The sequence below is a fragment of the Euprymna scolopes genome, chromosome 38, assembly GCF_053919585.1.
Source record: "Euprymna scolopes isolate OS-2025 chromosome 38, ASM5391958v1, whole genome shotgun sequence".
Taxonomy (NCBI): domain Eukaryota; kingdom Metazoa; phylum Mollusca; class Cephalopoda; order Sepiida; family Sepiolidae; genus Euprymna; species Euprymna scolopes.
Window position 1 is genome coordinate 22,856,377 of NC_136519.1, and position 12,144 is coordinate 22,868,520.

General features: G+C 32.7%; 1 protein-coding gene across 24 annotated transcripts in view; it reads left to right on the forward strand.

The window, feature by feature from the left end:
* Nucleotides 1-12,144, forward strand: part of LOC145263089 (peripheral plasma membrane protein CASK-like) — a 1,377,184-nt gene that overhangs the window by 1,126,343 nt on the left and 238,697 nt on the right. The window lies entirely within an intron of this gene.

The following is a 12,144-nucleotide window of genomic DNA, read 5'->3' on the forward strand; positions in this document are numbered from 1 at the left end:
GTCTTTATTTTCATCTAGAGGAAGTCTCGAAATAAAGACGAAACGTTGATGAATACATAATACGGTTTGTTCCTTTTTATTTATCTCTCTCTCTCTCTCTCTCTCTCTCTCTCTCTCTCTCTCTCTATCTATCTATCTATCTATATATATATATATATATATATGAGGACTGGTTTCTTCTGTGGAAAACAACTGTTCAAGTCGCCTGACGAGGACTTCTGGTTTCAACCGACCATTTGTCCCAAACATGAGCATGTCCAGTGTTGCAACCATGTAAATTTGTTTATATTAAAAAAATATATATTAAAACCCCTTTTTTCTATTTATTTAAAAAGAAAATACAACTTTGTTATATATAGGTCATGGAATTGCATTTATCTGCAAAAGATCTAATTTGCATATTCTTTTAAGTATTCGTTCTTTTATTGAGCACTCTAAATAACTTCGTTAAATTCATTAGTTATCACTCTTGAATGCCTCTAACCTGGTAAGATTCACAAAGTTTGTAACATAATTAATATGGATCATGGCGCGGTGTTTATAATAGTGGGAAGCGTAATCGAAATCAGGAGTTAGAAAAATCGGAATTTTTTAGGGTATTGAAATTGGAAAGAAGTTGTGCTTATTTTCTGATAACAAAAACAAAATTACAAAACAAAAATGGATTCTGTTTTTCATTGATTTTTTTTACAAACTTTTTTCAACGCTGACACTAATGACAAGATAATGTTTATTAATTTTAAACACTAGTATAGATACCCACCTCCCCGAACCACAATTGGACTTTTACATTTGCAAAAACATGTACGTCTTTCAATTTTTTTAAAGGTAATCAAAAAAAAAAAAAAAAAAAAAGAAAGTCTATCGTTTAATATTTAGAGATTTTCCAAAGAATTGGACTCGGTAATTTTATCGGAAACTAGAAAAAATATTGAAATGCTCACATCACTTAATATGACTGATTGGAGTCCTGCGCTAGTGAGCGAGTCGGTTTAATTAAGTATATATGTAATTTTAAAATCTAACTATGAATGCATTATAAACATTAAAACGCTAGGTATAGTGCCATGAAACGCCGAATTGAAATCTTCTTAACGCGGGAAAAATCAAAGTTGAAGTTATTGTTCTTCTTCAGTTAACCTTTTTCTCGATTTATGAAGATAGCGACTACATTTTGGGGGACGAGTTTTCATTTGGATGATTCATGCGTACGATGTAACTTAGTGTTTTTAAAGTATTTTTTTTTTCCATTACGAAAACATACTTTTAAGATATATAACTTAAAAGTATGTTTTAGTAATAAAAAGATACATAATAATTTCAACTTTTATCCTCTTTAATCCAGGGGAGGGGGGCTCCATATGTTTTTTTGAGGGGGGGGGGCTGCGGAACATATAAACTGTCTCTGATGAGTTGTTTGGTGTTTTTTCCACAATTAAAAGAAACACGTGTAAGACACAATAGAATATGATGAAAGTAAAAATAAATATATATTTGGCTTTGGAATGTTCACTACTGGTATATATATAGTATTGATATTCATATTACACCCCCTTTTTTCTATTTATTTAAAAAGAAAATATAACTTTGTTATATATAGGTCATGGAATTGCATTCATCTGCGAAAGATCTAGCTAATTTGCATATTCTTTTAAAGATTCATTTTAATTAATTCCCTATTAGTTTTTTCGGTTTTCTTATTGGATGATCATCTTTAGTTAACTATTACGTGTAATTATATTCATGCAGATATTCTACATGATTTATACTTGCATAATATTTACGTAAAAAGCTTATATTAAACACAAACCTCTTTCTATATATATTTATGCATGCATATATATATATTTGTTTAAAATATTTTCCCTACCAAACTCCTCTGTCAGTTTTTGGTTTACGTACATGAAACTTCATATATAGGGTATTCAAACCCATAAAAAAAACTTTATATAATCTTTAAAACACAATCAAAAAGTAATCGAAAATTAAAAAAATATGATCAGCCAGTGTTCAAAACCATGTCAACCATTAAAATGCACGTGCCTATAGGAAACCAAACTATACGACTATCTATAAAAGTGAAAGTTTCTGTCTGTCTGCATTTCCCTACACAATAACTCTGTTAATTTTCAGTCTACAGACTCGAAATTTGATATACAGGGTACTGAGATTTGTGAAAATCTTTGTAATCCGTTTTCGGCCAGAAATTTGGCTGTTAAAGGGTCAAAGTTCAAGGATTTGACCTTTGAGAACTCTACCAAACTCCTCCACCAATTTTGGGTATAAACAATTGAGATTTTAGATATAGGTTCCTTGGACATGGATCTAACTTAATAACTTGATTTGAGCCCAAAACAATAAATGTTAAAGAGTGATAATAGGGGTCAAATTTAAAAAATAATTGTACCTCTGCGGTCTCTACCAAATTACTCAGACAATTTTTGGTCTAAACATTTGAAATTTTACATAAAGGGTATTCAGAGATAGGGCAAGCTTTTTGATCGGTTTGAGTAAAAAATTTGAGCTACCAATACATAAATGTATGTATGTATGTTTGCATGTCTGCCTAAAACTTTCGACAGAGGCAATGAATTTTCACAAGATCAGTATCATTTTGAAGCTCGACTCTTCAGACGACAAATACCAAAAAATTGGCTAAAAACATTAATTTCTTCACCCTCAACTGGACACTTTTCTACAGGGAGGGGTCGCTTTTTTCACTGATATGTTCGAAAGTCATCTCCTCTTTTCGATTGTCTAGCCTTAATTTAAACTTTCAGTTTGGCGGTGGTCGTAACAGCAAAGACGTCATGTTTTTTTACCATTCTTTTCATCCTTCACGGTACGGGTTTGAGCCTGCCTTCCTACTACCACTTTTTTTTATTTTTTTGCTCAACACACACCTCCAAACACTGGCACCCATGCTAGTTATATATATATATATATATATATATATATATATATATATATATATTAGTAGTCTGGCAGGGCCACAGGGAAGACAACCAAGTTAAAAAAAAAAATCCTAAGCAAAATTCATCCCAAAGCAGCAAAACTAAAGCTGGCTTGCCAGGACACTATATATACAAATGTAGGCAAATTTGGTATATTTTATTGGTTTGAAAATAGAGGTTCTTTTTTTACCAATTGTCATAAAATTTTAACCATAGTATTATAATTTTCAAACAGTTTGCCAATTTTCATGTAGTTTCGGCCCATAGAACCAAAGATAGGAGCATTTCAATATTCAATTTATATATATATATATATATATCGAAGTTAAAGAAAGAGAATAACTTCAATTCTTTAAGGTGAGACTTATCAGGATAATACAAAGCTGAACCAAATTGTATTGGAGCTTATTTAGAAGTAAACAAGAATGGAAAATGAAGGTAGGTATGAAGACTATATATATATATATATATATATATATATATATATATATATATATTCATTTATTCAACAAGGGTATACATTTATTTATGGGTGCTGGGTAAATGGAGATTCTTGATACCATGGCATTTCGAAGCCTAATGCTTCTCATCAGAAGAGTGGAGAAGGTGCTAGGTAACATGATAGGGATGCGACGTGTAGCAACAGTTTCATTAGGAGCGAAATAGGTTGTTACGGTTGTTTGGGGAGGGGGGAGCGAAAAGTTGTTCCTCTAATATAGGAGTGTAGTTTGCATTATGTAATGCATGTATGTATATAGCATAGTTGTCATAGTAGGTTTAATGTATGTGGCCTGCGTGTGTGTTTAAATTCTCAGAGGAGATAAGAGGTAAGTTGGTTGAAAAAAGTTGCTCCATTAAACCTATATGTGTATGTATATGTGCTGTAGGTGTAGAGGAGGTTTACATTAAATAGGGTGTTTTTATGTTATGTTTGTATATTTTTAGAGGAGGTGCCTTAGATAATAACGGTGCTTAAATGAAATGTAGCTTATTATGAGTGGTATTGGGAGGATTAATGTGGATGGGGGGATGAATTATAGGGGGTGCATACTACTAGGGTTTTAATAGTGTAAACTAAATGATAAACAGAAGGTGGAGTAGGGGTAACAATGCCAGATGGGTATGGGGTAGATGGATGTAGACATATAAGAATTATATAGTAATAATAGATAATATTATATAATAATAATAGTTTTTAGGGATGCGTACTTATTAAATATAGAAGAGTAAAATAAAATATCGGAATATGTGGATGATAAAAATTAATTATGGGAACAAGTGAATGTAAACAAGGCAAAAATATAGGGGTGTGAGGAGTCAAGTTGCAGAAAAGAAGGAATTAAAGTAAATGAAAAAGATATTTAAAAAAAAAATGAAATAGAACTGTAGGTTCTTTCTTTTTTCAAAACTCAATTTTTGCTAATTGTCTTCGAAAACTATTTTCATTAATAATTAATTTGATACCTTATTGTTTTTCGTAATGTGTTGTACATACATTAATGCGATATAATTCAGTAGATACCATTAATTTCACTTAAAATTCAATATTTTAATTTTCAAATTTCGTTACAATAACGAAAACGTGCCAAAAGGAAAACGTGTTTGTGTAATTTTCTTTTCCTTTTAAACGCGCTCATAGAACCGAAAAATATCTTTCCAACGAATGATTTTCTTTTGTCTTGCCAAAAGATATTCAAAATAAACGCAACCCCACTTTATTGTTGCTGCTACCGTTTTTAGAGTGTTGACACCCCCATCCCATTCAGTCGCGTGCCAAAATTCAAAATCCGTGCAGTTAGTCGGCATTGTCGTTCGTATTCTCTTGTCACAAAGATGGCCTTCCTCATCACACGGGCAACAACAATAACAATGACAAAGGGGATACCCGGGTGTAAATGGGTTAGGTATAAAATGGAGAAAAGCGGTCGGTCATTATATGAAATGCAACTCTAGCCCCTCCGCCAGGTTTTATTTATTTATTTAAATTTTGTTTTTAAATAAAATTAAAACTAAATTTGTCTGAGCACGTTTTCAGGATTGAGAGAACGCGCGACCTAAACACGAGTAGAAAACGGTTCTTTTATACAACAGGGGTGCGTGTGTAATGTAATGCTTGATTAATTCCAGGCACGTAAATTATTTAGAGCGAAAGAGGATTCGACGTGGCTCCTAAACTAAACATTTTTAAAGCATGTTCTTGTAAAGAAAAAAACAGGCAACAATCGCTAAGTAAAGAAGTGCCGGAAGTAGACGGTTACAGCCAATTTCAGTGATTTAAAAAAAAATCCAAGTTTATTGTTTATTATTTTCAGTAAATATAATAAATAAGAATATCCGTTTGTTTACTTCGGTGCTTACGCGCTTATTGTTACCGCGCTATTTTTTAAATGGTATTGTCAAGTTAAATTCAAGTTTTACGATATCTTTTTTTTTTTTTTTTTTTTTTTTTTGATTGTTTGGTCTTTCATGAACTGTTTTGACCGTCATATTTTTTATTTATTTATTTTTTTTTTGTAATGAAAGAGCGTAAAAAAAAGGCCAAAATTGGCTTTAAAAAGGCTAATCTGTCAAACCTTTAAGGCCAAATTTTAAAAACAATATGGCGGCCTCGATTGTCGTACATTTAGTCTAATAGCAAATGTTGAAAAAAAAATAACAATATTGAAATTTTTTCGGATTTTATTTGATTTATTTTAATAATGTGTTTTATATAAAGCTAGTTTTTATAATTTGTTGTCAGTCCACTAATTTACGCCGCTAAACTACACATTTGCCCCAAAAACATTAAGTTATTGCAAATATCATTATTTATATAAAAAATACTCTGGAAAATATAATTTATGCTCCTTGAGCATTGAGTTCCAATGCGGCCAGCATATTTAATAGCCGCTCCCTTACAAAGACTAGCGCATGCGTGGATAACATTTGTAATTTATTTATTTACTTACAAACATTTTTAATTTACATGCGCGGATAAATTTTTGGTAAATTTGTATATTAGGTCCACCTCCACAATTTCCTTTAAAATGACTTTTTTTTTTAAGGTTTTCGACTATGCTGAATTAGAAAATCTCAGTTAAATTTGAGGCAAATATTTTGTCACCCACCCCCTCTAAAAATGGCTGTTTATTCTGAAAGCCGTTCTTAACAAGGGGAGGTTGGGGTTGTTTATTCCGAAAGCCGTTCTTAATATGGGGAGGTTGGGGGGTGTATTCCAAAAGCCGTTCTTAACATGAAATTACTCAAGGAAGTGGGGATAAAAAAAAAGGCGTAATTGTTTTGTTTTACACGCATGTACATTACTAATTTCTCGGTTGTAAAAAAAAAAAGAATGGATTTGTTTCCGCTAGGTGGTAGTGTCGGTAGCAGAGAAGTAGATTTGTTTATCGCATATGTGTAACAACATGGCGACCAGTGAATTACAGTGCATAATACAGGTTTTTATATCTTGGAAACTACTTACCTCTGCAAAATTTAAATGAGATTTTCTTATTCAACATCGTCGAAAACCATTAAAAGCCGTCATTTAAAGAAAATTGTGTAAGTGGACCTAATGAAAAAATTATTTAATATGAGATAGAACAGTAACGACTAAGGCTGGAGCGCTAAATGCTTTGGTTTCGATTCTAACTGATGACACCCAAGTCATATATTTTTACTTTTCAAATCACCAGAATATATTATAGGACTGGGCAACGTTGGACGCCTTGTTATATATATATATATATATATATATATATATATATATATATATATATATATATATATATATATATATAAATAAGGGAGTAGTCACCAACAATGTGTATTTTTTAACATTATTTTATTATTCCGTGTCTTGGTTTTTCATTGAGAATTATGCTGAATTTTTATTGCTCTTTTATTGAGCTTGTCCAGGGAGACGTTGACCTGGCTGTAGTCGCTATCTCTTTCTGCTAATGTTTTTTTCTTTTCATTTAGGGTGGGGTAGGGTGTGTGTGTGTGTGTGTTTGCTTTTATTGATTTGGGAATGTGTATATTGTTTTATAGTATTTTGTGACGACTCCCTTATTTAAATATACATCTTTCTTCGTTGGAATTTCTTAACCCATTTTATATATATATATATATATATATATATATATATATATATATATATATATATATATATATATATATATATAATGAGCAAACAGTTAATAAAATATGTTAAAAAACACTTTGAAATGAGTTAAAAACATATTTAATCTGAAAAGGAAACACTAGATAAGTGGATAGTACTTAATCCGCGGAGTTTCGAAGAAATACTCTCCTTCTCATCAGAGGGTAGGAATTAGCAAAATGCGGGATCGGATTTTGCATGCAGAAGTATTTGATGAAACAACAAGTAAGTCAAAGATCTTACTTGAAAATAAAATAAGTTAAGCAGAGGGAATATGGTAAAGAAAAAGGCGATTACACACGAATGGATAGTCTGGTGGAAGATAAAAAATCCAGTGACGGTAAAATCCAAATGTAAAACTTCAAGAAAGTTAAAAAATTTCCATTTGTACAAGTAAAATCCAAGGAAATCCCGTCATTGGAAGAAGATGGTCCATAATGATCCAAAGGCAGAAATCCATGGAATAATTCACAAAAATGTGTACAATGAAAAAAATAATATTAATAAAAGAAAAATAAGATGTGCTTTTCACTCTACTTCCGAGACATAACTATAAATAAAAAAGATCTGGGAAGAGAAACGAGAGAGAGAGAAAAAAAAATATATATATATATATATATATATATATATATATATATATATATATATATATATATATATATATATATATATATTATTTGAAATTTAAAGACTTACTTTTTCTTTTTTATAACTTTCGTTTATTTTGGATTTTTTTTCATTACAGCTGTTTCGTTAGCGGGAAGGTAATTTTACGATTTATGTGTCCATAAAAATATCCTGTCACCGCCAACATCTTCAGATGAATTTTCCATTTGATTTTAACAAAAAAAGTATATTTGTTACATAGTGAACATGGTATTAACATGGTATATATATAAACATACATATATATATATATATATATATATATATATATATATATATATATATATAATACTTGTATAGTTTGGTTTCCTAGATGTAGATCCACTGAAACCCGTGTGATTATTAAAGAGTGCTCAATGGAGGACAGAGCAAGTATATAGTCTGTTTATTATATAATTTTTTTTTTGTTTTTACTTTAAGGCGTTTCTAGTATTTTGGGCACCCCCCTGTATACAGTAGAAATCCAGGATACAGTGGCCCTAGAGGATGTTTTTTTCAGGTTACGATGTGGAATACGATATTTTTCTGGCTTCTGGTTATGGTATTTGCCACACCTTACTGTGTTATTTATAATGTTATTTGATTATTTATACATGTATATTACATAGTGTACTGTATTTTGTTACTAATTTTGAATGCCGTATCCCGGGATTCTACTGTAATTATATGTATTAGTTTTTTTCGGGTGTATTTTTTATTTATTTACTTATTTTGGATCTCCTAATCGAATTCGGGAACCTGCAAGGAACCTTGAGCTGATTCCTTTATTTAATGAAAGTTTGACTAGAAGGTTTATAAATTCGAAATAATTACACCTATAATATATAAAATGTTGCTTAGGCCCCGCCATATGGCGATTTCACCTTATGATCCCAACCCCGGAACAGATTAATGCCGTATCTCGGGATTCTGCTGTACTTGTAAAGTCCTAATTATGTCAGAACTCCCACCTCACTCTGCTAGTACAGTCACCAGATGTATCGTGAGTAACAAGTGTATCTAAAACTTTTTTTATTTTATTTTGTCGTATCCATTTCTCGTGTGTAGATGGGAGGTGGAGGATTGGATGCACATTTCCGTACTATGTCTTCTAGCAGGAAAGAAAGTTTTTGTCATTCCAGTAATAAAGCATCCCATGTGCCTTTGATAGGTTAAATATACCAGCATCTACTTTAAGAACACTTCCGTTGCAACAAAACTCACATTGTTTATATGAGGTACACATTACACATATGTGAGGATAGGCTGAGTAGCATTAATGCAAGTAGATCGGGGTCAAAGGGTGGAGGTTATTAGTCAAAATTTAAGTGGACAAACTGAAGCTTAATTCTGACCAATTCCAAACTCCACTAAACTCGCATAGATAAACAGTTCATTGTAAAGTCTCTTTCTCTCTCTTGGGCAGTCCGTCGATTTTGACGATGATGCAGAGATCGGTTAGTGTCCATGTTGAAGGTGCGATGTGACTCCGATCGGAGCTCTCTTCAGCAAGAGCACGACCACCATACTCCAATCGCCTGAGGGCAGAGATTACGCCGCGGCTTCCAGTCCATCAAACCTGCCGGTATGCCCTAACTTCATCGCCACAGGACTATCACCTCTCCCCCAGCCTAGGCAAAGTAGGAATAAGCAGCTTGCCCAGTACTGCTAGCACCTTCTCCACTGAAAGCAAAAGTACAGAGGCAAGGACAGTCTGCACACATGCAACCAGCCGCAACCGATGCCTGAGGCAGAACCGAGTTGAGTTGTACATCACTTTTGTTGACCACGTCGGCACTGCGGTGCTGGTTCATCCGCTGCGCAAGCTGTTGGGATTTCTTCCTCGTCCGCCAAGAGCATCATTGACCAGGCTTGGATTTTTGTGACCCTAAATAGGGGAGCTAGTGGGTACTAGACTTTGCCCAAGGGTGGCCCAGCACTGCAACGACTAAGGGGTAGTGACGTTCTCCCCAAAACCTTGGAGCTCCCGCACGAGGGCCTTGTTGCCGGATATAGTTTTACGTCATGCCGAGGACATAATTACATTGTCAAGTAAATAAAAGGAAAAGTAGAATTTTATGCAAAGTTTTTACCTCCTGTCAAACTCACTCTTACTAATCAACCCTTTTTCTCTAATCTCTCTTTTATTCTTTCCTGTTCCTTATCGTGATTTTTATTTACAAGGGAATCACCACTTATCAAGGCCTGAAGGTCACTCGAGGATAAGGGTTAAAGAGTGGACAGTGGTCACCGGTACAACTGCGTAGTAATCGTTAGTGGTGAAAGTTGGGTATAATTTGATTCTTTAAGGGGACGTCTCAACAAGAATTTGTTCACATTGGACTTGAAGACCATCATGTTGTAGTTAGTTGGGACAGCAGGCCAGCAGGACAGAGTTCCACAGGCGGGCAGCTCTAGGGGGGAAAAAAAACTTTAGAATCCGGTTTCATTGTAAAAACATCTGGGCCAAGAATGCTTGTTCTCTGAAAAAATTGTAGCAGACACATGTATGCACATATGTAGTTAATAATGTTTGTATAAATAAACATACTATGCACACACATATATATGTATATATATATGAAAAGGGGAAAAACCAAAATTGTTTATACATTCATCAACGTTTTGTCTTTATTTAAAGACTTCCCCAAGATGATTGCTTAGAAGACATAAAATACAAGTACAATATCTAAAAAGATTTGGTGCGTTTGTGATGTGAAAAAGGTTGTTTTTCTTTCTTTTTTATTTTTTATTTTTTTTGAATGAACCATTACCGTTAAGATTCAAAAAATGTGGTGCGATCTTGACGTGCAAAGAATTTTTTTTTTTTTTTGAATGAACCATTACCGTTAAGATTCAAAAAATGTTGCGATTTTGACGTGCAAATAATTTTTTTTTTTTGTCTCATAAAGGGATTACATATTTTGAATTCTAATGATTATGGTTATTCGACAAAATAACAACTACTATTGATTCTGCTTTTATTTCATTTTTTTTTTTTTTAATCATAAAATGTGATCTATTTCTTGAAATCCTCTTTTCACTTAAGTAGAAAAAAATCTTTTCACTTTGTGATCATCATTATGGACCACATAAAGGTAAACAGACTTATTTTACCATCTAATTTACATATGTGTTTGTGGTGGCACTATGTGAATCAGGCAGCAACACAGACAAACGTGTCACTCTTTCTCAAAATGCTCACAAACATTGACATATTAGAGTGTTTTAATCAACATAGTTAGATGGGCAAGAGAAATGGCATGTTCAGTTAATTACAAATTACAACTACTTAAAAGAATTAAAGCAGACTCATGAACAGTGCATAGGGTCCGAGCAAAGCCGGGCTTAACTGCTAGTATATAAATGAAATAACTTTATAATTAAAATATTTAGAGATTTATAAAGAATCGGAATCGGTAATTGTATCGGAATTGGAAAAATATTCCATCAATCACTATGTATGACTAACCTATATGAGAAAGAATCTTTATGAAAACAAACTTTGATTGACTCATCTTTAGTATAATACGAGATATGGATATACGCACAAAATATGTTCGGCTCATATTCGACTTGTTTACGTCTCGCATTGCAACCGGAACTCACTTTTTCCAGAAAAACAAAAATGGATCGCATAGTTCATAGATTCCGATCAATAAACATTTAACCTCTACCCCTCACATATTCCACCTCCATCTTTTTTTTTTTTTTTTTATGAAACTCAACCTCGCACTTCCTTTACTTCCCATGATTCATTTTAATTCGAAAACCTGCTGTCAGGTTCACCTTATATTACTTTTTTTTTTCTTCTTCTTGCATTTCGTTTTATTTTTCTGTTGTTCCTTAACGCAATTGCAGGAATTCTTGTTTCTTCTTTCTGGCTCCGGTGCCACAGTCGCTGCCGACACTTGTCGTCACGTGCATACACGCACGTTGTTGCTGTTAGTTAAAGCGTCTAAAATGATGGTGTCGACTTGCGTTTATATTATTTGCTTAATAATTTCGAAACGGTTGATTGAACGGTAAATAACTTGTGGAATCCCATCTGACGTTGCATGAAATCTTTTGAAGCTTTTAGAATTTCTCTTTTTTTTTTTCTTTTTTTTTTTTTCTTTTTTGAATCATTTAAAATCTTTTAGAATCAATTGCAATCTTTTATAAAAATAGTACATTTTATAAAGAAACTACACAAGAGCTCAGATATACAACTTAAGAAAGAAAAAAAAATGTTGTCATTAAATTGGTTTAGTATAGAAGTTAGAACATATATTACACCGAGGAGTAAATAACTTGCGGAATATCGTTTGACTTTGCGTAACGTTGTCTGGGAAGCAACACGTTATATAGCCTCAGTCGCAAAGGAGACTAAGAAATAAAAAAAGAACTTCAACTAGGGGTTTT